This window comes from Haliaeetus albicilla, chromosome 10 (genome assembly GCF_947461875.1).
Source record: "Haliaeetus albicilla chromosome 10, bHalAlb1.1, whole genome shotgun sequence".
NCBI classification, from domain to species: domain Eukaryota; kingdom Metazoa; phylum Chordata; class Aves; order Accipitriformes; family Accipitridae; genus Haliaeetus; species Haliaeetus albicilla.
Genome location: NC_091492.1, coordinates 468,101 through 492,111, shown reverse-complemented (window position 1 = coordinate 492,111; position 24,011 = coordinate 468,101). Strand labels below are relative to the sequence as shown.

The 24,011-nt window shown below is 48.4% G+C and overlaps 1 protein-coding gene across 3 annotated transcripts in view; it reads left to right on the top strand.

Annotated features, from left to right (window-relative positions):
• The window catches only part of ZFHX3 (zinc finger homeobox 3), a 665,450-nt gene that overhangs the window by 562,584 nt on the left and 78,855 nt on the right, over window positions 1-24,011 (top strand). The window lies entirely within an intron of this gene.

The window sequence follows — 24,011 nt, the reverse complement described above, 5'->3', positions numbered from 1 at the left end:
CTCAAATAGCTGGTAGCTGGAACGCTTGGTTATATACTAGAAAAGGATTGTTTTAGGTCTGCCCTGTTTCCTTTCACAGATTTCACTGCTAGTGGAAATTGCTAGTTTATTAAAATCTGGTTACTGTTCATTTTTTGATTACTGTGAGTTAAGCATGCCATAGTTCTGCAGTAAGGTAAAGCTGAGAGTCATCTCATCCCACCACTTGGCTGACAGTAGATGTTTCCTGTAGGACTTCAGTGTCAGAAAGCTCTATGTTTTCTCAGGTAAAGAGTTCTAAAGAAATATCTTGGGGTTTCAAGCTTTAAAAAGAAAAAAAATCAGAAAATTAATGACATCAATGAGAAGCAAATAAAAGCAGTTCTTGGCTTTTGGCTCCAAGATACAAGAGACTGAAGTGGAAAGGTTTTTGATTTTTCTCTCCTCCGTGTGTTTTAATCAGCCTACCAGAAGTTTGGAAAGCACTCTGTGTAGTCCATCCTTCTGCAGCTGCTGGTGTAGAAGTCTGTCTTTGTCACACAGAGGACGGCAGAAAACTCTACCCCGGCCATTGCCAGCAAGTGGTGGCTCCACCGTCAGCCCCTGGAACTAGCCCAGCTTCAGCCTCCGGACCCTGCAGGGGTGCAAGAGAGCTCAGCTCGGCATTGCCAGAGCTGCGAGTAGCTGGTGTGATTCAGCTTTGAAATACCCAAATGATTTAGCATAGGCAAAAGAAAACACGTTTGGGTTTTGATTTTTATCAAAAACCTCCTTCGATCTCTGCCTTTTAAGGTTCTTAGGGTAAAGTTGCCCACAAAGAGTCTGTTGGGCTTGTTACAGAGGATTTAGAGCTGTATTAACCTTTGATTTACTCACTGTCTGCCTTCTGTGTGTTTTGGGTTTATTTTTGCACGTTTATCTTTTGAACTACAGATGCAGCATCAGAGCTCTGAATTACACTCATGAGTAACACGAATTGTGCCAGAAACCTGTTTAAATTATAGAGTATAAGGGACTCTTAGCTGATTTCCTACAAGGGGCTTCTAGCTGATTTCGTACAAGACCTTAAGTTAAAATTCCAACAGCAGCTTCACAAGTGAATATCCATTTAAGTCTCTCCCCAAAGCTGTGTTTTAAAGCTGGTCTCCGAAACCTTCATTTCAAATCTGCCATCCTCTAGTCTTGGATAAACTCATAATGAAAGATAAGCTTATGAACTGAAGTGGTTCTGAGGACTAGGGTGTGCTTAAATCTGGAATGAACTTTGAGCCTTGCTGAACCCGTAGCCAGAGAAACGTTGTGAACTACACCCCGGTCTGCACACATTGTGAATCTGAGTCAAGAGGGGTTTCAGAGCTGGACCCGGTGCCTGGCGGGCCGAGCTCCTGGCTCAGCTCCCCGGATGGGGAACCAGTCACCCCAGCCCCAGCAGCACCCCTTAGCAAGCTCTGGGCGCTCTGCCTTCTTCCAGGCTTGAAGAAATTCAAGCAGTACTTTGCTTTTAACACAAAACTGTTTTTCACAGTACAGCCAATTACAGGAGGAACGAACCCCTACGATCTGGTTCTACTTTCACATCCTGTTGGGATTGCCAAGTATTTTAATACAAAAAACACTCACTATCCATTTAACCCTTTCAGAAACCTCCCTCTTGGGACTGCACGTTTCTCTGAGTGACAGATTGCTCCATCACATCACCCTGGCATTAAAGTAGGTTTTTACCTTCCTTCAGATATTTAATAATCAAGTACATTGGTACAGGGTACACTTTCTCTATACTGCTTTTTGAAAGGCTTGAAATCAAAACTATTGAGAATACACAGCACTGCTTGCTGAATGTTTTATTTATGGACTTCAGTCACTTAGATTTTTCTTTCAACAATTTTCCACTAAGTACTGAGGCATGTGCAACTAACAGCTTAGTTGAAGAAACCACCCTGTAAAAGCAACTTGAATAACAAATGAGGAAGACTGCAACTGGAACAGGAGCAAGTGATCAACACAGCAGGAGCTAGGAGTTAGCCAAAACATACAGCTAAAACCTCTCTGTCAAATAGGATTTAGAATTCAAAATATTTGTGAGAATGGGTTAAAAAAAACAGCCAATCAAGCAAAACCCAAGAAAAAAACCCAAACAACCAAAAAACACCTTGACAAGTTTTTATCCTAATCTGCATAAATTGGCAATTTTTCACAGTTTCTGTAGCAGTCACTTGTGAACAACTGCAAATAGCTGTTTGGGCTTGGTTTCTCTCTGGTTCACCAAGATGTGTGGGTTGGTGGGGAGAGGCTGAGCGCTAGGGAGTAAGAAAGGTCTTGCAAAGCTGTCCTGGACCTCAGCTGTTCTCTCACAGCAACATGTCGTCATTTTGATGAGGCGTCAGTGTGAATCTTGTGTAACCTTTCCCCATGCGTGATGCCAGTTTTGTCTGTGTTTATGGTTCATTTTTTTATCCTAGTAATTTTGGAATGCATGGATGAATACTTAAATTTCAAAGCAGGAATTTTTCCCATTTTAGATGATGCTTGTTATGAGACCTTCACGGTGAGGACAGAGGTGGTTATGGTCATTGCTCTGATGTAGGGCCGTTGACAGAAGCTCTAGGAGACCTTGCTATGGTGGTGTAAGCTGTTGGGGACTTGCTGTCTCTCCTGTACTGATGTGGGAGGCCGCTGCTCTGCAGAGGAGAGCGTGGAGAGTGAATGTGTGTCAGAGATGCTGGTGTGGATCCAAAGGACATGCCTTTTTTTTCTGGGTTCAGCCCCTGTGAGCACAGGCTGGCACAGAAGCGTGTGTGTCCACTTGCTCTCCTGCCTGTCGATTTAGCACTGCAAGGGGGAGCTCCAGGCAGGAGAGCTGAAATGAGATTTGTCCGAGACAGGTAACAGGGCTGTTTGTCATGGGTCTTATCCCGATGTTCCTGCAGGCGCCTAATACACGTAGTCGAAGACAAGCGGGTAGGACTGGAACAAGCCTGGGTGTACGACTGCAGGAGCGAGCAGGCAGAGGAGATGGGGGGACAGGTTTGTACGAGGCTGAAGCTAGTGAGTGGAGTTGCAGTGCGGGGCTTGTAAGGCCCTGCTTGCCAGTGTCTGCTGAAATCTGTGCTCGAGTGGTTCCCCTGCCTGATGATCCCGTGCTCCCATCTGGGCGGTCATGTTTCTCTTTGGGTAGTATGCCTCGAAGACCTGGGAAATATTCTGAATTCCTTTTCGTGGTTGGGGCAGAGTCAGGTTTTCAGCACTGTGGGTAACAGCCTTGGCCAGGTAACAGCAGTGCAGCTGCAGGCTCTTTGATGACGAGCTTATTAAATAATGGATGGCCACTCATTAACATCCATCTCTAGCAGTGGGCTGATTTGCAAGCTAGGAAGGAGGCCATAAGGTGCTTTCCCCAACCTGTTCTGTGTGACATGGCGTGATCTGCTGATTTCTGTGAAGCTGTGCTAGTGCAACCAGGCTACAAGCCGCTTTGTCATCTTCCCGCCTGAGATAACTGAGCTATTTCTGCATAAAATTTTGTAACAGTTAAAGTCCCCAAAATTACTGTGGAAGCAGCATGGGAGGCTCTATGTTTGCAGTTTGTGATCTCCTAGGAAATTCATTAAATTACAATAAATAATGTATGCATAATACATAACTTAATACCATAATGTTCTTTTGGTCCTACTTGCCAGTCCTAAAAATTCTGGCCTTGCACTGTAATGCGTGCAATCAAGTTCTGCAATTCAAATTAGGCAATAAGTTACACTTGTGCAACAGGTTCTCTGAAAGTCGTGCCTTTGGGTATGGTTGGACAAGCTCTGGTAAACCTTATTGCAGCTGTTTGAAGATACTTGTCTCCGGGTTACTTTGCCTCTCTGCCAGACTGCTACCCACACCACAGAGCTGCGGGGCAGAGCGCGAGCGTACCGTCCCATACCACGTGCTGGAGCGTGCGGCCGCGCGCGTGGGCACCGTCGGCACCGTCGCCTGAACAGCCGGAGCCGGCACAGGGAGCTCTGGGCTGTGCTGGCAGTACCCAGGGGGTGCCAGCGCCTGGGGGGGTGGCGGCAGCATTTAAGACGGTAGGGGAATATTTATTTAAAAGCTTAGCGATATCAGTTTGCCCCTTACTACCTTGCAGGAGTTTGCAGATCCTTCTGCCGGGATGCAGTAAGCCAGCATGCTGGCGATGTGTTAGGAGGAGCAGACTCAAGCTCGTGTGGCTCTGGCAGGGACTTGCCATGTCTGTGCAGAGTAAAGATAATAAGGAGGTATTGCGGTCAGTTGATTTTTCACAGTGCTGTGTCATTGTTCTCCAAAACTGTCTTCCCGCTACCATATTTTGAACCCTTCCCGTTGCCGCAGGCTGTGAGGAATTAACGGTCTGGATGTTGGCACAGTATGGAAAAGCCGCTGGGATCAACTTGCAGTACAAATACTTGCTTAGGGTGCTAGTTTGATTTATGTTGGAGTTGCCATACAGCTCCATTGTTACATTGCTTTTTTTCCTGACACCAGAAATGAATGTCGTGATTCCTTCCTCCCCTCTCTTGTTCTGCATTTGAAGCAGGGAGGTGATTTTCGAAGGAGGTGCATGTATTTGGCCATTGAATCATGAGTGGAGTGCAGTTAATCCCAGGATCCTGGTTTTCTCTTTGTCCTAAGCATTATCTCAGAATTTTTCTGCCCAGCAGAACAGGCTGTGGTGACTGGGTAGAAATGCAGTCGCTGCCTTGTGACATGGCTGTTTGAGCCTGCTTTGACTCCCCCCTTGTCAGCTGGGCGGCTCACAAGCTGGGGAGAGTGGGGAGGTGATGCAGGAGGCAGAGGCCAGGATGCTCTGATCTAACTGGGGAGAATGTAAAAATCTGAATTGTATTCCTTCCTTCCATCTCTTGTACAGGCCTGCCCACAGTTACAGAACTTGCAAGGATTGATGCACGTGACCTGTTTAGGTTTCACCATGTTTATGTGGCGGTTAGGGTCCTCTGACCTGCTGCCATTTATTTCCCTTCAGCTGCCTAATGGCCTCTAGACTTTATTCCTGCCTCTCTTTCTGAACAGGCATTACAATCCTGTCCCACCCACTCCTCTCTTTCTCATGCTTGGAGAACGATGGTTACAAAGAAAATCACCTGGGGAAGTTTCAGGCAGCAGTAACAAAGCCTATCTCCACAGAGGGGAGGCTAATTACACAGCTAATTAATCCAACAGATGTCACTTTAAATGCCTGTTTCTTTGTGATTCTGTTGCACACATCATGCTGGTTAAACAGACTTCATGGACCCTGTTCAAAATGCCTGCACAGGCTGCTGGAAGCTGCCGGTTTAGACCCTGGTGTGTCCTGTTCGCTCCCCAAGGTTTGTATCAAGGAACGAACCCCAGAGAGCCGAGTCTAGACTGCGCTCCAAAGAAATTGCACTCGGAGAGAACTGTTTAATGGTTATGTTTGGTTAAAAACTCTGAAATAACAGATGCGAGTATTGAAGTGGTTGTTTACATTCTTGCTGTAAGTACGGAGGTGAGGCAGAGGTGTCGGGAGAGGAGACCCTGTCCTGCTGCACCAGAAGCGCTGCTTGGTGCGAGGCAAAGAGAATTGGGAAACCTGAGCTGCTCCGGTAAGGTCAGCAGTTCAAACCCAAGGCTGGTGAGGGCCTGAAGCCGCTCATCTTCTGACATGAATGTGGTCTGTCCGGTTCCCGCAGCCAGCACCTCCTGTGCCATCAGGAGGGTTCCCTTACTCTGGCTCCGTGGGGTCAGAAAAAATGAGCGTTTCTCCAACATCTCGAGCAAGTCTTTGCTCGTAAGGGTGGGGGCATGTCCTGGTCCCCCCACCCCGCCCCTGGAGAAGGGACCAGTTCCTTATCCTTACGCGGAGCTGGTCCCTTGCTGCTGAAGGTCAGTGGTCACGGCATGACAGCTTGGACTCCCCCCGATTCAGTCTCCTGCTGCATTTAACCACCAGCCTGGGGGATCAGGGAACACCTGTAACGACGCAGTGGCGTTAGTGCTGGTGGCTTTATACGTAGGTGCTGCGGTATTTTCTCCCCTTTGTGCTGTTTTGCAGGGGGGTAACATTAAGGCAAGGTGCGAACGCCTCAGCAGCATGTCCATCACCCAAGGTAAACCCTGCCGTCGTCAAACACTGTCACCCTGCGTGCGAATGTCCCGGTTTGTGATTGTGATTCTGAACCATCCCGTTTTCTGGGTGTGTGCTCTGCTGCCTTGGCCTTTTATTCCACTTTCATAGCAGCAGAGTCAGAGGGTTCCCTACTTCTTACTGAGCAGATACCTTCTGGGGACAGGAGGCTTGTACAACGCTGTCTGCAGTCCTGGACCAAGGCCCACAGCACTGTGCTTGGAGGGTGGCTGCTGGAATGGGGAAAATGACCCCAGTGCTCTGGATGTAACATAGAAGACAGTCCTGAAGATAGTGGATTGAACTGCCTAGTGTGAAAGGAGCAGGAGAGATACAGTTAAGGGGGAAGAGCATCTTTCTTGGGGTCTTAACGTTATCGGTAAATCACAGTTGGCGCAGTTGATTCAGCGTAATGGATGTGTTCTCATTTCCCACAGCTGATGAGGATTATATCAGCTTGGTTTAACAGTCTCATTTTCTGCTCCCAATGCACACTTGTTTTAATGCGTTTCAGTTAATGAGGTAGAAGAGAGAATGAGGTGTTACTGTTTATGTACAGACAGCAAGTCTGTGCAGAGGACTCTGGAGTCCACGCAGTCCCTTCCCATTGCTCTCAAAGGGACAGCATTAGCTGGCATTTATAGAAAATTTATTGGCTGTGGTTTATCCAGGTAAAATTTTTCCCAGTGGTGCACATTTCTCTCTCATGCCTTCCTTATGCATTATTACAGGCTACAAGACGTGTTGCCAGCAGCCTGTCTGTGAGCAAGGGATGTCAGCTAGCTGAGGCGGCCCGGTGTCGTGTCTCACAAAACAACGCAATATATTTGACGTGGGCAAAGCTGCTGTGATCTACCTGGGGTAAAAAGTTCATGCATGCCCTAAAGTAATTTATGGCTGGGGCACTTCATACCTCCATTGTTTTGCTGTTGTGCTGTTTGCAGGTCTTAGCCAGGGTCAGGGCTGCTCGGTGCCAGGCGCTGTGCAAGCAGGTTTGTTAGCCAGTGCCCTCAGAGCGCTCAGCCCAGTGTCGTCTCCTCCGGAGAAGGTGTGCCATGCCTCAAAGAGGTACGGTAATGGGACCCGAGGCTGCGCCTTGAGTGCCCTAAGGAGAGGGACTCTGCCTTCCTGAAAAACAGGTTGTCCTTGTGCTGATGGCAAATATTTGCTGTGGGGTGGGCTGGAGCTGCGTTTCTCCAAGCAGCATCCTGCCTTCCCCAGCCCCGCGCCCGGCTCGCTGCTGGTGAGAAGCGCCTATAAATAGTTAACGCTGTTATCTAATTCCTGGCCGAGTGCCAGCGGCTGGCATCACTTGGCTGACAGCACGCCTGAAAGGCCCTGCACATTGTACCGCGTTTGAAGGTAAAGCTGCTGTTGGTTTAAGCGGGAATTAAACAATTACCGCGTCTTAGTTCTCCCCACCTTCGGTGGATTGACTCTATAAATTGTCAGCCTGTTGACATTTTAATGTGAATTATGTCATATGGTATCCCCTTTGATTTCAACATGCCTCAGTTTGTAAATACACGAGCCTCTCAAAGGGTTGTGGTTAGCGTACACGCAGGAGGCCTCGGGGTTTTTGGTGGGGAAGGAGCACAGCGCTCGTCTCTCCCGGCAGCGAGTGTGCCTGGCATGGCGTCTCGCAGCTCCACCGCCGGAGCTCGAGGCACGTGCGGCGACGGCTGCCTTGGAGCACCGGCGTCTGGCGGGGCTCCCCGCGCCCTGCGGGTTTGGGCAGCCTGGGGAACCCCCCCAGCGGGGCGCTGGCTGGCAGCGCCTGCGGTCCCAGCGCATCCTCCAGCCTCCCTTGGTCTGGGGTCCCTCCGCACGGGGCTGCTTCCCTGCCCCTCCGTGGGGTGAGAGCTGCCCATGTCTGCAAGGGGTGAGGGGCCTCTCTGCTCCCCGTCGTCGGTGTCTCCGGGCCAGCTGCAGAAACCAGGGCGGCGCTGGTGCCGTGCAAAGACTCGGCGCTAGCCGGAGCTTGTGCTGGTGATGGCTGTTGGGGTGCAGATCGGCTCCTCTGTCAGGACCGAAAAAGAGAGTGCTGGTAGGGGAGGAGCTGCACAGTCACGCCAAAAACCTTCTGGGAGGTGGATTTTGGTAAAAGTAGCAGAACAATGAAGGGGGTGGAAGGAAGAGGCAGGAAGGGCTTGCGTGGGTGAGGGGGCTAAGGCAGGATCTTGTCAAATACCCGCACGGTGCGGGGCTCTGGATGACAGCTTGCACTGTGGCAAAGCCTCTGGGTGCCACCTGGGTCACGCAGGTCCTGTCCCCTTGTCTGGGTTCCTGCTGGGTCTCCTTGCAGCCCTGTCCCCATCTGGCTGTCCTCCTGTCCCTCAGCCTGTGCTTCAGAGAAACCCCTCACTCAGCATGTCCTGACTTTTTGGATCAGCCATCCTTTCTTTTTTGAACCTGGCTCAAAGAGTTGTTGTAGTCTTCATGTGTGTGCTGTGGGAAGGAGGATCCCAGGCATGGTAAGCAGAGGAGTGAAGAATAGCTGGGAGCTCTCCTGGGGTGACTGATGCCTTCCTCCCTTCAGGTATGACTTGCATCCTCTCCAGCAAAAAGCATGAGGGTGTCCCAATTTGAGAACTGCCGATTTAAATTGTTATACCCACAGCGTTCCTGGGACTGGTTTGTAACCCTGGGGGTGCTGTATGCAGGTGTGTCACGTTAGGAACATGTTTGGACTTCTGTGGGTGGTTGCAGAGTGCACTGCTTGTGGTACCTGCTGATGAACCCAGGATCGATACCCATCATGCCCAGGAGGAGGCATGTGCTCTGCTGTAAGTCCCTTGGAGAAGACCAGCTGTCCCAGAGCTGATTCTTTAGCGTGCTTTTGACCATAGGCAGGAGAGGTTTAAAGACTTTGGAGTCCTTCTGTAGGTGGTGGTTTCATGTCGTGGAGTCTGTGTTACAGACAGCTTCTGTCCACCTGTGCATGTTTCCTGTAGTCCCACAAAGTAAGAACCTTGCTTTTATTGTTTTCATACCTCCTTCTTTTTGACTTATCTGGGTTTTCTGGTGTATGCACTGCAATGCCCAGATAGACCTATTAAAATGTCTGACTCTGGGCTGGGCAAGTGGATTAGCAAGACATGAAACCTGCATACTGGCCTCTTGATAGCATACACTAACCCCAAAGCAAGTATCTTCGCAAAGAAGTTAATCCCACACAGTCACAGAAATGAGAATCTTAGGGCTACTGGAGTAAATGGAGTTACACATGCAATTTCATAAATAGGATTTAGAAATCTGTCATCTCTTCACACTTCTCTGCCGTGAGTGGACACTGCTCCCAAAAAAGATTTTGCTGCTTCCATTTTATTTCTGAATTGCAGTAGTCACTAAGTACTCTTAATGCTGATTAGTGCTGCCTTCGTAGTATTTATCATTTACCCTGTGTATGTCTCTATAGACTTTACATTGTGGATTGCAGATCCAGAATTGCTGAAGCCAATAAATACTGTGCCTGGCTTTTCCCAGGAGTTTCTGTACCTGTACACGGCAAATACAAGTGGATGCAGATACACTTGAACAAAGGGAGCACCAAAGAGCAGAGACATTTATCATCTCAGGTTTTATTCTGTTCGCTTCAGTGTACTTCTACAAGCTCCATATTTTCCATTTCTGTAGTATGTATCTTGGAGGAAATAGCTGCACTAATAACGTGGAGCAGTTCTGGTCTCTTGTAGATCTCTGTACAGAAGTATACTACAGTTGAATTAGGTTTTAGATACACACAGGAAATTTTGCACAAAATTACCATCAGTGTTACAGTTGCAGCAAAAGAAGGCACCCTATGAACTTGGAAAGCTAGAGCTTCACCTTCAGTCAGAATCTGAACAGGTCCAGGCACTGAAACCTCTCCCCACTGTTTGTGTCATGCTCAGTGCTGTGTGAGCCATGGGCTGGATAGCAAAACTATGGGGAGGGTGTTGTCTTTGTTTTTAAAAAACAGGAGGGACTATTACCTTAAGAGAAGCTGTGGGATCTTACCTTGTACTTTGAATCACGTCTCAAACTTCTGCTTTCAGTTATAAAATCTCATCTTAGAGAGTCCTAGGTAAGAGATAACTTGCTGTATCCTTTTGTTTGAAGAGTTAACTACTGACCACCTTCAAAATACATGCACCATTTCATGTCTGCATTTATTTAGCGAGGTTGCGAGCACTGGATTTTGCTTTTGTCTTTTCCTAAAGATAAAAGAAACCTTTACTACGGGAAGTCTGATATGCAGGTTCTTGCCAACCATGATCATATTAATTGTTTTAATTTCTCATGGATGAGGCAAGACTGAACTGAAATCTCACTGTAATGCTTACTTGGCTCTACCCTATACCAAGGCCATAAAACTAGGAATGACACATAAAAGTGTGTTGTTCATTTAACTGGAGACCCAAGTTTCCAGTGTGTTAGGGGCCACTGCACCCTTGGGCTGCAGTAGTCTTGAAGCCTTGCCTGTTTCCCAGTTGTCTCAACAATTCTTTTAATTCAGGATGCACGTCTCGGGGTTAAACACAATGTATCCCCATAACGTTTTAACGTAAAATAAGCCCTTACACCTTATCTTTATGCTGGTAAAGCTTTGGCTGAGAATTTTCTTGGTGTCTTTTCATGTTACCATGAAACTGATAAGGACAAAGAATTGGGGAAGGAAAAGGCTATCACGTGGGGGATTTCTAACGATTTGAAGGAAACTTTGGGTTGTTTTATATTCTTTATCAAGACTGGAGCATATTGGCTAGTTAAAGGTTTTTAGCTGCAAATTCAGTTTATTTTCAGAGCTGCACAAAGCTGTTTTGTTTTTCGGACAAAGTCTGAGCCAGTGTGCGGGGTCTGCAGCCAGTGCGAGGAAGAGCGAGTGGGATGCTCTGACCCTGAGCCCCATCTTTGTTTCCTGTTCTCCTTGCATGCCTCGATGTCTTTCCTTGAGCTTGAATTGCTTAGGAGTGAAGACTGACAGCTAGGGAAGGGGCAGCAGGTATCTTGGGCCCTCCCTTTTGTTTCAGGTTCATTTTCCTGTTTGCATGGTGCTAAGGCAATTGTACCAACAGTGCCACCACATCTGTCAGCATCCCCTGGTTGCTCCCCAGCTCTGTACAGCCGTGCCCACTCTTATTTTTGTGGCACTGAAGTGCAGTTGTTTAGTTTCTGCCCTTCCAGTAAGGATGATATCTTGTGCGGGTGTCAGCTCGAGATGATGGAATAAAAAGCAGAAGATCTACTGCTGGTGCAAAATACTGACCTTTTCCACTGAGCCTCTTGGAAATGTCTGCGGCAAGAATGGGAAGCTCTGCCAGCCCCAGCCTCTCAGGGTGTCTCGGGGAGGGAGGGGGATGTGTTACACTTACCAAACCAGTGTCCGTTGGGATTATGGAGAAACATTGCCCCTATTCCTGGCAGTCTTGCAAGCCAAGAGCCTGTTGCGGATGAAGTTAGAGCAGCAAATCCAATCCATTCACAGGCTGCAAACTGCTTGGAGGACGTGTATGTAATACATGAGCCAAGCAGTTCTGCTGCTGTGAATTGTTATGGGTCATGGACGTGTCCTTTCTGGTGGAAACCAGGCCTGCGAACGTGTGCTAGGAACCATTGCGTGTTCAAGGACTGAAGACATGTTCCAGTTTAAATTTAGAGGAGGCTGTGGCTGGAAGGCTTCTCCTCACCAAGAATGTGGTGACTTTCATCACAGAGTAGCTCCTCAGTGCTGTGGGGCAAGGAGCAATTGCCTGAATTCATATACACGATTCTTAAGACACATTAGTGTCCATTCAGTTCATGGAAGCCCTCACAACCATCTTAAACATAGGATATATCAGGCTTCAGGTTGCCTTAATTCAGCCCTTTGTGTGCAAGCATTATTACAGTTTTTAATTATAAGTATTTCCATACATATTTTTCCAGTAGGATTCTTGCCACATTCTGTGAATGAGTAATTATTCCGTTTCTTTTTATCTTCCTCTTTCATTACATTGCCCCAGGCTTTGTCTAATACAATCCAAAGCTTTCACTGAACGAAGAATTATTTATTTTCTCATGGGCATTTCTGTGGTGCTCTGTTTCTGTTTGTGTGTTTCACAGACACTTAAGGAACGTACCTTCACAGCGCTTGTCTGAAATCGGATGGTGCTCCTGTCCTTGTATTTTGGGTATACTGATGTACAACAACCGCATCAAAGGTTGTAATCTTGGCTGCCCAGCCCTACATTCTACACCTCTGAAGAAGGGCTGCTCTACTGGGAGGGCTTCACTGACATAGTCTTGCTCTACTGGTTTTCATTTCACCTTTAAGACTCAAGGAATATTATGTATTTCCTCCTCCTGCTTCCATTCTCTGTTGTACTAATTCACCGTGCCTTCCTTTGGTTCTGCCTCCTCCTGTATCACCTGCTCTTGAAAATCCTTCCATCACCTGCATCTTCAGACTGTCACAGCTACACCACCACCGCTGCTGTCCAGCTTTCCTTTTTTTGTAGCAGCTCTTAACGTGCCCCATGGTGCAGATGGTGCCTTGTCTTTGTCCAGGACTCCTCTGTGTCCTGGGCTGACCCTGTAGGCTCAGCTCAGTCAGGGGCGTTGGATGAAGAGAAGGCTGATACTATGCGGGATGCTGAAGAAGGGAGCAGAGCAGAGGCTGGTGATGATCCCGATGACCTGCTTGCTGAGGAGGTACCACCGTACACCACAGCAGGTGGAGTTTGGGAAGGGCTTATGGCTTTGTGTCTAGGGGTATGTGTTCCTGTGTTGCAGGGGTGCTGTGACAAGGCAGGAGGACAGACTTTGGTCTTTCATTGGCCAAGGTTGCATGGAGTCCTCTAGTTGATTGGAGAAAGTGGAAATCATTTCTCACAAATGTTTCTTTGTGAGGACTGTGGACGAAGGATGAGCTTGGTCTGTTGTTCCTAAATGCATCCTTGTTGGCTTCTGTGAGGGGAGGTTGTGTCATCCATCTCTTCGATATTGATATTCTTCGATTTATGGAGAGGATTAAAAAATCGTCTTGTGTATTGTTGTTGTTATTATTGTATGGTTATCTGTTGGGATTCAGTGTGGTACATTGCTGTAGGAAGTTATAAAGAAGCTATATGAAAACAAGGAAATCTTCAGTCTATCATAGCGCTTGTAACTTCTCTAGAGATAGATGAAACAATAAATACTGGATGAGGGAAGTTAATCTGTGTCTGTAGTATTATATTAAATAACGTGAACTCAGTGTGGTTTTCTGTGGCTGGTTCAATTTCCCACATGGCTTTATGGAGCATTATTACAATGGTCCCTTGCTGCACGCGTGTCCGTGGGAGCACTGCCCGTGGGGTAGCGGCGGTGGTGCCCTCCTGTCCCGCCTGGTCCTGCAGCACCTCTGGAAGGACCTCGCTTCCATGGCGTTCCTCTAACTTGCTGCTCGGGTTCTAGCTGCAGTCACTGGGGCTCGCTGGAGGGGCGTCCAGCCTCTCATCTGTCCTTCTGTGTGCCGAGAGCCGGCTGCCTTCAACGTCGTAAAGGGAGACGCTTCTCATCAGTGCCGCTTCCCTCTTTGCAGGGGTTTCCTTGTGCTGCTCCCCAGCGCACGTGGGTGCCTCAGCATCGGGCCGTGGTGAGGAGCACAGCGGGTGCCAAAAGGTCCTCAAGCTTTTCCTTCAGAGAGTGTGGTGGTTTCTTCTCCAAAAGACTTAATGTGGGGGGGAAAAAATACCATTTTAATTTCAATTCTTAAAGCAGGGTCCACACATACAGAGAGGGTTTTGGGTAGTTGTTTTGAGTCTGAGCCGGCATTAACAACACAAGACCAAGTGTGTCTTACGTGCTGTGCGTTCGAACACACATAGCCTCCTCGGAGATCCCTCGCAGCATAACATATGGATCATTCCTATCGCTGCTGGAGGAAATAATACATCACCTGTACAGATAGTCCTAGTCTTGTTCTGTGTTACGGAAAGCCTTTTTCAATCACTCAACAGCCATATAATTACAATATGGACAACAGATTTTTATCCTGCTGTCTTTTCAGGTTCCCCTCAGCTGTTTTTATTACATAATTTTCCTTTTATCCAGTGATTTTCCACATTCACAGGCTGCTCTAGTTCACCTGAGTGTTCACAGCTTAACAACTCACACTGAACTTATTATTTTCAAGTATATGTACAAAATACGTTAAAAAAGAAAAACAACTGGGTAGTGGGATTGTTGAGCCTGCTTTTGGTTACTGTCTTGTCTTCACATTGAGCTGTCCTTTTCCCATTTCTTTTCCTAACCCTGGGAAAGATAAGGCTCCCTGAATTCCTCAGCTCTTGGCTGTCCCCAGCACTGAGAAAGGAGCAGACTGGAAGACCTGACCTCCTCCTCGGTGACATTGCTGAGTCGTGGCAAAAATTTTCTTGCTGCTTTTATAACTTCATCCTGTTGCTGTCTATACAGTACCTTGCAGGTACTGCTCTTAAAAACAGACTACAGCTTTTCTGTAGTATTTCTCCAGGGATGACAGCATCCATGGAAATGGATGGATGAGCAAATGAGCAAAATGTCATCAATTCAGGTTTTGGTTAACTTGCAAGACTTGCAAGAGGAACCCCACCATCACCAAACCACTAATGCTGCTCTGCAGAAACTGCTGTGTGAAGCTCGGCTCATGGTTGACATCCCTCATATCCCTCCTTTGTAACAGGAGAATACGCTTCATGTGAAGTTTATTGGGTTCACGTTTGTCAGAGGTGCACAAGTGAGTAGCAGTAGATGCCCTTGCAGACTCACAGGGCTGTCGTGGGTCTTGTGGCGGGAGCCATGGCCAGAGCAGGAGCATGCAAGGTTGAGGGCAGTGCTTTTCAGAACAGCTGATAGGAAATGTACTCTCAATTGTGCTTTGTTTTTATCACTATAATTAGCAAGATCAATACACACACTCCTGTATTCATCTCCACATATAGCAGTGCTTACGCCTTTGCCTCCCTGGGGAGAGCTGTGAAGATTTCAGGGATCTGGAAAATTCTCTGAAGTTACAGTTGCCCAAAAGTAGATCTGTTGTGACTGCAGCTCTTGTAATGCAGTAGTGGGAGAAAAGAAAGTTTCATGGCTGTAGGAAGGACCTCAGGTGCAGTGAGACCCTTCTGGTTTTGCCTTTTCTTGGCTGCTCAGCTGTCTCTGCTTAGCAAGCGTATAGCGTGGTATCCAGCTGTACAAAAGGATACCTGTGTGCTACCAGAATTAAATAATACAGACGGAGAATGGCATCTCTGACTGCTACCTTAACTCCCTTTGCATCTCCACCCTCCCTCTGGGAGGTGTCCAGATGCCATGACATCGTGCTTCCTCCGGTCCGTTGGCGCCTCTCCTGGGATGGAAGGGGATGTCCGGCACAGCTGGGCAAGTGCGGGCTCTACCGTGGGCTTTCTTCTTCCTCGAGTGCAGGGGAGGAATCTTAGTGATGCTCTTATACTTCCAGTGGTCCCACACACTTTTTCATCTTAGGGGATCTCTTCTAATGAATGATTAGTTAGTACTTTCAGGTCTATTGCACAATTAAAAAGGGGGGAGGTGTGTGTAGTGTGAATATGAGTTCAACCTTTCTTGGCTTTTGTTTTCTGTTAATCTCTGTCGTTTTTTGCCCACTGACCCTGAGGGACTGTGAATATGTGGGGATGCTGCTCATCACAGTCTGCATAAACAATGTCCTCGTTAAGAGCTGATCGGCTTAGCAAGGCCCCACAAAGAAGTTAGCTGCCAGAGCCAAGCAGAAGCTGGGACTGTTGCCTCCCTCTGGGCTTTAGCCCCTCCTCATTAAGCAGGTCCAGGCTATTGATTGGGAGCTTGTGTTTGGAAGAGTCTTACTTACTCCATGCATTATCTTGACAGATTGATCAGACCTGATTGAGAACCTCTTAAAGGAACGAACAGCTGTAATGGGAAAGTTGGACTCTGTCATCCGTTAGGATGATTCTGGGAGCGAGAAGAACGAGGCTGACATCTTGGAGCAATTGTATTTACAATTAACATGGCTGAAAACGATTGCCTCTATTGATCCCCCCTTCCTGCAATTACAGCCCCATTGTTTACATTCCAGCACTTCGGTTATAAAAAGGAAATTCAATAATTATTGCATTATTTAAAGTTAAAGTGCCACAGAGTTTGCTGGCTACGCTTGCTGGTTGATTTAACGTTCAGTAAAATCCATGCTGAGCTCTCCATCTTTAGGCTGAGCAATATTTGGCTTTTAATGAGACTTCAAGGGCTGGTGGACCAAACTCAGTTTGCTGGGTGGCTGTTGGGGTCATTTATGGGGGAATCCAAAAGCATTTCAGCATGGCAAGCACCAGCCTCATGGCCAGCAGGGACAGCATCTGTGGTCCGTAGCTTCTGCCTGGGTGGGACCCTGTGGGGACGGCTCCTGATCAGCTCTTACTTGGAGCTGCTGAGAACTTTTGTGCCTCATACATTATTACTGACCTTTCCCCAGGTATGGCAGGTCTCTGCTCAGCTGCCCTGTGTGTTGCTGCTGGGCTCTTCTTTGAGGGAAGTCCTTGGCCTTGCTTCCCTCCCGCTTTGCAGCATCGCAGTTGGGGACTCATTGTGTGATGATTGGGGGCTCTGTGCAGCCGTGGTCAGCTCTGCTCAGAGGCTCCACACCTGCCTGTCTGGGGTTCGCAGTGTCTGTGTCGGCCCTGTCATTCACTTAACACCAGGCAGCGTTGGAGGGCATGGAAAATACAGATTCGGAAGGGGAGGTATAGGGACTGGCTGTTAATTGGGACGGTTGGTGCTGTTCTTCAAGCCTTTCTGTGTGACTCAGGGACTTGCATCAAGTGTCTCAGCCTCTTTGGCAGGAGGGAGTGCTACATTTCTAGCCTTTCGGAAAGAAAAATAACGATCAGAAGCCAAAAAGTAAATAAAAATCCAAATTTGTTGCGCAGAGGTCAACTACAGGCCAGTCAGTCTCACCTCTGTGCCCAGCAAGATCATGGAGTGGATCCTCCTGGAAACTATGCTAAGGCACATGGAAAATAAGGAGGCGATTGATGGCAGCCAGCATGGCTTCACTAAGGTCAAATCGTGCCTGACAGATTTGATGGCCTTCTAAGACAGGGTTACAGCGTTGGTGGATAAGGGAAGAGCACCTGACGTCGTCTACCTGGACTTGTGCAAAGCATTTGACACTGTCCCACACAACATCCTTGTCTCTAAATTGGAGAGACATGGATTTGATGGATGGACCACTTGGTGTATAAGGAGTTGGCTGGACGGTCGCACTCAAAGAGTTGCGGTCAACAGCTCGATATCTGAGTGGAGAACAGTGACGAGTGGTGTTCCTCAGGGGTCGGTATTGGGACCAGTGCTGTTTAACATCTTTGTCGGCCACATGGACAGTGGGATTAAGTGCACCCTCAACAGGTTTGCCGATGACACCAGCTGTGTGGTGTGGTCGACATGCTGGAGGGAAGGGATGCCATCCAGAGGGACCCTGACAGGCTTGACAGGTGGGCCCTTGCAAACCCCATGAAGTTTAACAAGGCCAAGTGCAAGGTCCTGTGCATGGGTCGGGGCAATCCCAAGCACAAGTACAGGCTGGGCGATGAGTGGATTGAGAGCAGCCCTGAGGAGAAGGACTTGGGGGTATTGGTTGACAAGAAGCTCAGCATGACCTGGCAATGTGCGTTTGCAGCCCAGAAAGCTAACCGTATCCTGGGTCACATCAAAAGAAGCGTGACCAGCAGGTCCAGGGAGGTGATTCTCCCCCTCTACTCTGCTCTGGAGAGACCCTACCTGCAGTACTACATTCAGCTCTGGGGCCCCCAACATAAGAAGGACATGGACCTGTTGGAGCAGGTCCAGAGGAGGGCCACGAAGATGATCAGAGGGCTGGAGCACCTCTGCTGCAAAGACAGGCTGAGAGAGTTGGGGTTGTTCAGCCTGGAGAAGAGAAGGCTCTGGGGAGACCTTAGAGCAGACTTCGGTACCTAAAGGGGGCCTACAAGAGAGCTGGAGAGGGACTTTTTACAAGGGCATGTAGTGATAGGACAAGGGGTAATGGCTTTAAACTGAAAGAGGGTAGATTTAGATTAGATATAAGGAAGAAATTCTTCCCTCCGAGGGTGGTGAGGCACTGGAACAGGTTGCCCGGGGAAGCTGTGGATGCCCCATCCCTGGAAGTGTTCAAGGTCAGGTCGGATGGGGCTTTGAGCAACCTGGTCTAGTGGAAGGTGTCCCTGCCCATGGCAGGGGGGTTGGAACTAGATGACCTTTAAAGGTCCCTTCCAACACAAACCATTCTATGAAAATCTCCTTGTCCTCATCTTGTGGTGGTGTTCTTAAGGGCTTGGGTGATACTGAGGAAGCTTTAGCTGGAGGAGCGATGCTCACCATGAGGCCATTCCAGTTACCACAAGCTAAACTGCAGAAACTTGTGAGCATGTGAGTCTGAACTCCACAGTCAGTAAGCTGCGTGAAGGAGCTGTTACACAAGGAGCCAGGGAGGCTGGAAGGAGGGAAGGGTTTTGTAATGTTACTTCTTCAGAAGCAGTAAACAATTGCAGGACGTTGGTGGAATACAAAAGAGCATGAGTTCATCTTTTCAACCTGCTGTATGGAGAATCAATTTTTTCCTCCTTTCAAAACATCTGGGCCAGGGGGCGGCTGCGAGTGCACCAGTCCTTTCCAGCGCCTAGCCAGCATGTGTTCTCGCTGCGTGCTGCGTCCACTCTGCATCTCCCTCAGCTCCAGGAAATTCCAGCCGGGGCTGCAGGTGTGAAAGCAGAGCAAGACGGATGGGCCAGCTCTGACTTTTATGGAGTACTTGGAACAGGCTAGGATCAGACAGCTGCATCCACATGACTTTCATTAAAAATTCAGATTCTTCTCTTCCAGGTTTGTGTGATTTATCTCGTGCAGCAGATCAGAGGCACATGGGGGCCAAGAGATGCTTATGAGGCTTCTGAGGTCTGTTGCAGGGTCTGGTCCCTTTCCACGATGACCTGTAGCCTCCCCTCCAGCTCTGGTGTAAGGGTCGTGTCTCATCTAGCTCCCCGGGAGTGCATTGTCATAGGCATGGTTCTTGCTGGTATGTGAAATAACCAAGCCTGTTACTAATTACTCATGTCTGACTTCACCCTGAGGAAGAGTCAGTCCCTGGGCATCCTTCTGTGCTGAGGATGTGCTCATAGGGCTGGCATGCCTCCAGCACCTTCTCCTGAACACGGGACCGCGTGCTGGTGTTGGCTTTCACAGTAACCTTGTGTGGCTCCAAATCTGGTGTAACCTCTGCGGTGCTCCCCTGGTTCTGTGTGCCACCGTGAGCTTAACAGGGGTCCCGCTGGCTCTGGGTCTTGTCGCTATTGCTGGTCAGCTATAGGTGCTCACAAGAAGAACTAAGAGCGGTGCAAGTCTGCAGTGATGCTCCCTTCCGTGGCTTTTGTAACCCTCCAGCAGTTTTTTGGCTCTCTCTTCCTCAGCTGCATCTGTCAATTCTTTTAAAGCACTACTAATTTTACCCATTCTAACAGAGCAGATGTCATGCTGAGTTCAGTGGTAAGAAGAGTGTTACATGTGGAAAAAACCTCCTCCAAAAATGTTCAAGACTGGAAACTTTTTCTTAAAGAAGCTCTTGGTAGTTGAGTGGCCTCTGATTTTGTGGCAGGGTTGTCCTGTAACGTGAGAGGCAGCTGGAGAAGGTGAGCAAAAGTTATTTGGAGGAGATTTCTCCAGTCTGTTTCTCAATTATCCATATAAGCAAAAAAGATGTTTGTGTAAACAAGGGGGTGGTGGACTCGCTTTGACTGTTCCCGTTAGCACTCTTGCACAGATCTCAGATCAGTTGTTTTAGGATCTGGGTCACTGCTATGGCTGGTGATCCTGTTAGCCAGCTGGTGGTGAGGAAGGGTTTTCTGTTTGTTAGTGTTGGTTCTCTGTTTGCCGCATAGAATTCAATAAGATTATTTTCACACTTTGGGTTTTGGCTCCCAGGCCTGTTAACTTCACCTGCTTTTCCTACCTGCAGACACCTTGATATGTGCAGGAAGTCCTTGTGCACCAGAGAGGGGAGCAGGAGACCACAGGCTGCTTGTCGTTGGGGTCAGTTATGGAGTTTCTTTCTACTGCTTGTTGTCATTTTGAGGTCTGCAGAAGAAGGGGGCCGTCCTCGAGCCTGCAGAGCGTTTTCTCACATGTTCTACTCCTTTTTGTACCATCGAGACTTCCTGAGGGTGGAGATGGAATCTCACCACTTGCAGAGATGGTTGGTCTTACAGCTCGTCGACCAAGGGCTTGTGAGATTCCCACTGTTGTCAGTGTGGGTTCATCCTGAGAGCTTTTAGGGCCCTCCAAAGGGGAAGCTTTATACAAGGTGAAGTTAAGATTGCATAGAAATTGGGCCTATTTTCTAATGAATAATAAACATCAAAAGCACAAGATAGTTCAAAGTGGTTATTGTGTCTCCCTAGTGAGCTAGGGTTACAGTTCAGATATCCCCCAGAACAGTATCTGACCCACTAAACATAGCAAATAAGATTTGGAAAATAACATTGGGCTTTCTGGCAACAGAGCGCTATAGGGAGGATTATCTGTTCATGTTACTGTAGGAATCGGGCTCTTTACACGGCGGCTATAATAAACTTAATACAGAAGAGGTTTTGAGCAGATAGAGCTTTAACATCTTTTAAAATCTAAAAGACATACAAAAGTTTTTAGTAATCAGATTAAATGGTGAACCTTAACTACAGTAACACCCACAAAGGTATTCAGCAGGAGAATTCATTATTTGTGTAATAGCAACATGGATCCTCAGTCCTGGTTACAACAGTCTCATCTCCGAAGAACGTAGTCTGAGTACATGGCATGGGGATGAGGAGGACTGCTTGCAGTCAGACAGATTAATACAGCTGTCGCATTAAATTCCGCGATTATTGAAAAATACTGTGGGTGAGGCAGCGTTAGACGAGGAAAAGAGAGATGGTAAAATAAACAAAGTTTGGGGTACATGAAGGATGGAGGTGCAGAGAAAGAAAAACTGAATATGGCGTCATTCCTTACTTTGTTTAAAAATTAAGATTTCCATAGTCATACACCGTGAACATTTATTATGCTATTATTTATCAGAAGAAAACAATTCCGAGCCAGATGTTAGGGAGCGAGGGCTGGAAAGTCAGCCCATCGGTCCGGCGTGAGTCAGCTCGTCCCAGCGCACGCGTCCTCGTTTGGGCTCGCGCAGGCGCCGCTCCACGCCCGCGCCCTCCGCACCCCCTTCTCCTGCCCTTGCCGATGGCAGCACTGGCGTGAACGCTGCCGGCGTGCAGTCGCCTCTTTCTCCCTCCTCTCGCGTCTGGGGGGCTGAGGGCTGTGCACAGTGCGATCCCCAAAGGGACTGATTGCTGTTTGCTGGCCCCCAGCCCTCTGCAGCACATATAAGCACAAGTTAGAATTTTTCTCTTGCTTATTTAAACCGTCTTGCGTTCAGGCCCTCCGAACGCGCTGACTTCTTTGAGCCAAACCCAGGGGAAGGAGGAGGTCAATATGCAATTCTCCCTAAACCAGCCCAAAATGCTCGTCGGGTGGATCACGTGGAGCAGGGCTGAAGCCATCCTGGCTGCTGGCATGAGTGCGGCCGCCCGGCGAGCGCAGTGTGGCGTGGAGTCACCCCGAAATAGGGTTTTCCTCGTGAGAAGCTGAAGGAGAGGCTCCGACTGCCGCCGGCAGCTGGCGGGGCAGTGGTTGGTGGGGCCGGGCCAGGCCAGCTGTGTGGCAGCGGCTCTTCAGCGGTTGTTCCCTGGCTCAGGAGTTTTGTTTGCCGTCGCGCTCTGGAGCGGCCGTGCCCGGGGGAGACTGCCCTGGGGCACGCGGGGCAGAGCCGCAGTGGATAGCTCTTGGCGTTGAGACGGAATTGCCAAACGTGGGGCGTTTGTAACTGGTGCGGGACTGGCGTTCCGCAGGGAAGAGGTCTGTGGTGAAGGTCGGGGGCAGGCAGTGCAGGGGTTACGGCAAACGGAGGAGACGAGGTCTCTGAGCGGGATCCTCCTGCACTAATCAGTGCGCCACGGAGCAGGAGCACAGCTTTGCCCGGAGACCGAGCGCTTCCGGAGTGGAAGATGGGCCGGATTTGGCTTGATTTGTGTGCAGGGATAGGTGTTGTGAGCGGCACAGTGTTGTGCTGCGGTTAGGGTACGTACAGGAACAGCCCGCGTCCCCCTGGGAAGCCGTACTTGTGAGCCGTATGGTTTCCATCAGAGCGTTGCTCTGTCTGTTTCTGATTTAAAGTGGAGCTTTGACTAAACCTGATCAATATTTTGCATGCCATGCGTGAAGAACCAGATGTTGGAAGTTTCCTATCGTTGAGAGGGAGGGGGCAAACACCCCCCCAGACTTGCAGAAATCAATGTTCTCTGACAGAAGTTGGTTGGTTTTCCTAGGAACAATATATTCCTTTGATTTTCAAGTTGATTTGTCTTCTAACAAGGTTCTGGTTTAATATTTTGAATTTGTTTTCTGTGATTCGGATAAATTCTCACAAGGGGAAAGCTTAACAGTGTGATGGACAATAACTACATATAGTTGTCCAGCGTTTTGTCACTTCAAGCGACTCACAGCTAGTATTTGCTCGTCCGTCACACTGTCTTATTCTGGCCTGCTCCTTTCCTCCATTGGAAGACTGACGTGAATCAGAGGTAGGCGTGCGATGTCGCGCCGTGTCCGGGGTGGACTTGGTGGTGTTGGCACCCTCAGGTCTTGACTCCTTCAGCACAACAGGCGGGTGAAGCTGACCCAAGCACAAGGGATATTTGAACATGCGTGAAGCAGGAGCAAAAGAACAGCAGAAAATAAGACATGCTTATTAAACTGTTTAAAACAAATGTTTTCCTAAAATTCTCTTTTAAATGAGAGCAGTACAGACTGCGCCTCTGGTTCCCACAAAGACCATGTCCTTAATATTTTCTTGAACTTGTGACCAGATTTTTCTTACTGGGGGTTTCCTCTGCCTTCTCACAGAAGCTGCCACTGAGCCCGTTGGCACTTTCTGAGCTTGAACGCGGTGTTTGTAGGGTTGGGGTCTTCCCCCACACGCCTTTCGACTGACCGAAGATGGAGCTTGCTGTGCGTCTCCTGGAGCAAGACCCCCAGCCTGCAGCGAGATGGGGCAGTGGGGAGGTTTTACTGCTGAGACTGGATCTAAGCAGGGCAGAGCAAGGCTGGTTAAGCCGGGCCACGTGAGCCGGTCGCGTGGCTCTTGTGACTGGCTCGCTAGCCTTAGCTTTTCATGTCTTAGGCCATTTCTCTTTTTCTGGCTCAGGAAGAGGGTAATGCATGCAAACAATAGAAATGAGAAGAAGAAGAAGTTCTTATGAGGGAAAACAGCAAAAAAATCTTTTGAGGGCACCAGTGGGATTAGTGCCCTAGTGGATTCTTCAAATATTACAGTGAATTTAATTAAATACATTGCGATCCCAAAAGAGGCTAGTCTAATTAGCCAGATCTGGAATACATTTATTCTCTTCCCTCACCCTTCCAATCAGAAGCCTCAGCATCAGCTCCTATCCTATTTTTAATCATTCCTAGACTCAGAGGGCTCTCCTTCCTCTGTGTTAGCTAAGCACACAGCGCTGGGTAATATGTGTCTTTAATCTTATCTTAGCTGTAACTGAGATAATACACGTCAGAATTTTCACCACAAAGTCCTGGCTGCACGTAGGCAATATTTTTGATTGACAAACCTTGAGATCATGTCCAAATCACCTTACTTACGCACCTTGGGCGAAGTGCTTGGCGAGGCAAGAGTTTCATGAGATGACCCAGAAGACAAGAAGAGGTCTTGAGGTTGGACAGTGGGAGCTGGCAGGGATTATTGCTTAGCTGAAATGTAGGTGTGTGGAGGAAACCCCAAACGGCCTTCACTGAGGAATCTTTCATGTCATTTGACTTGGGTGTCCATTTT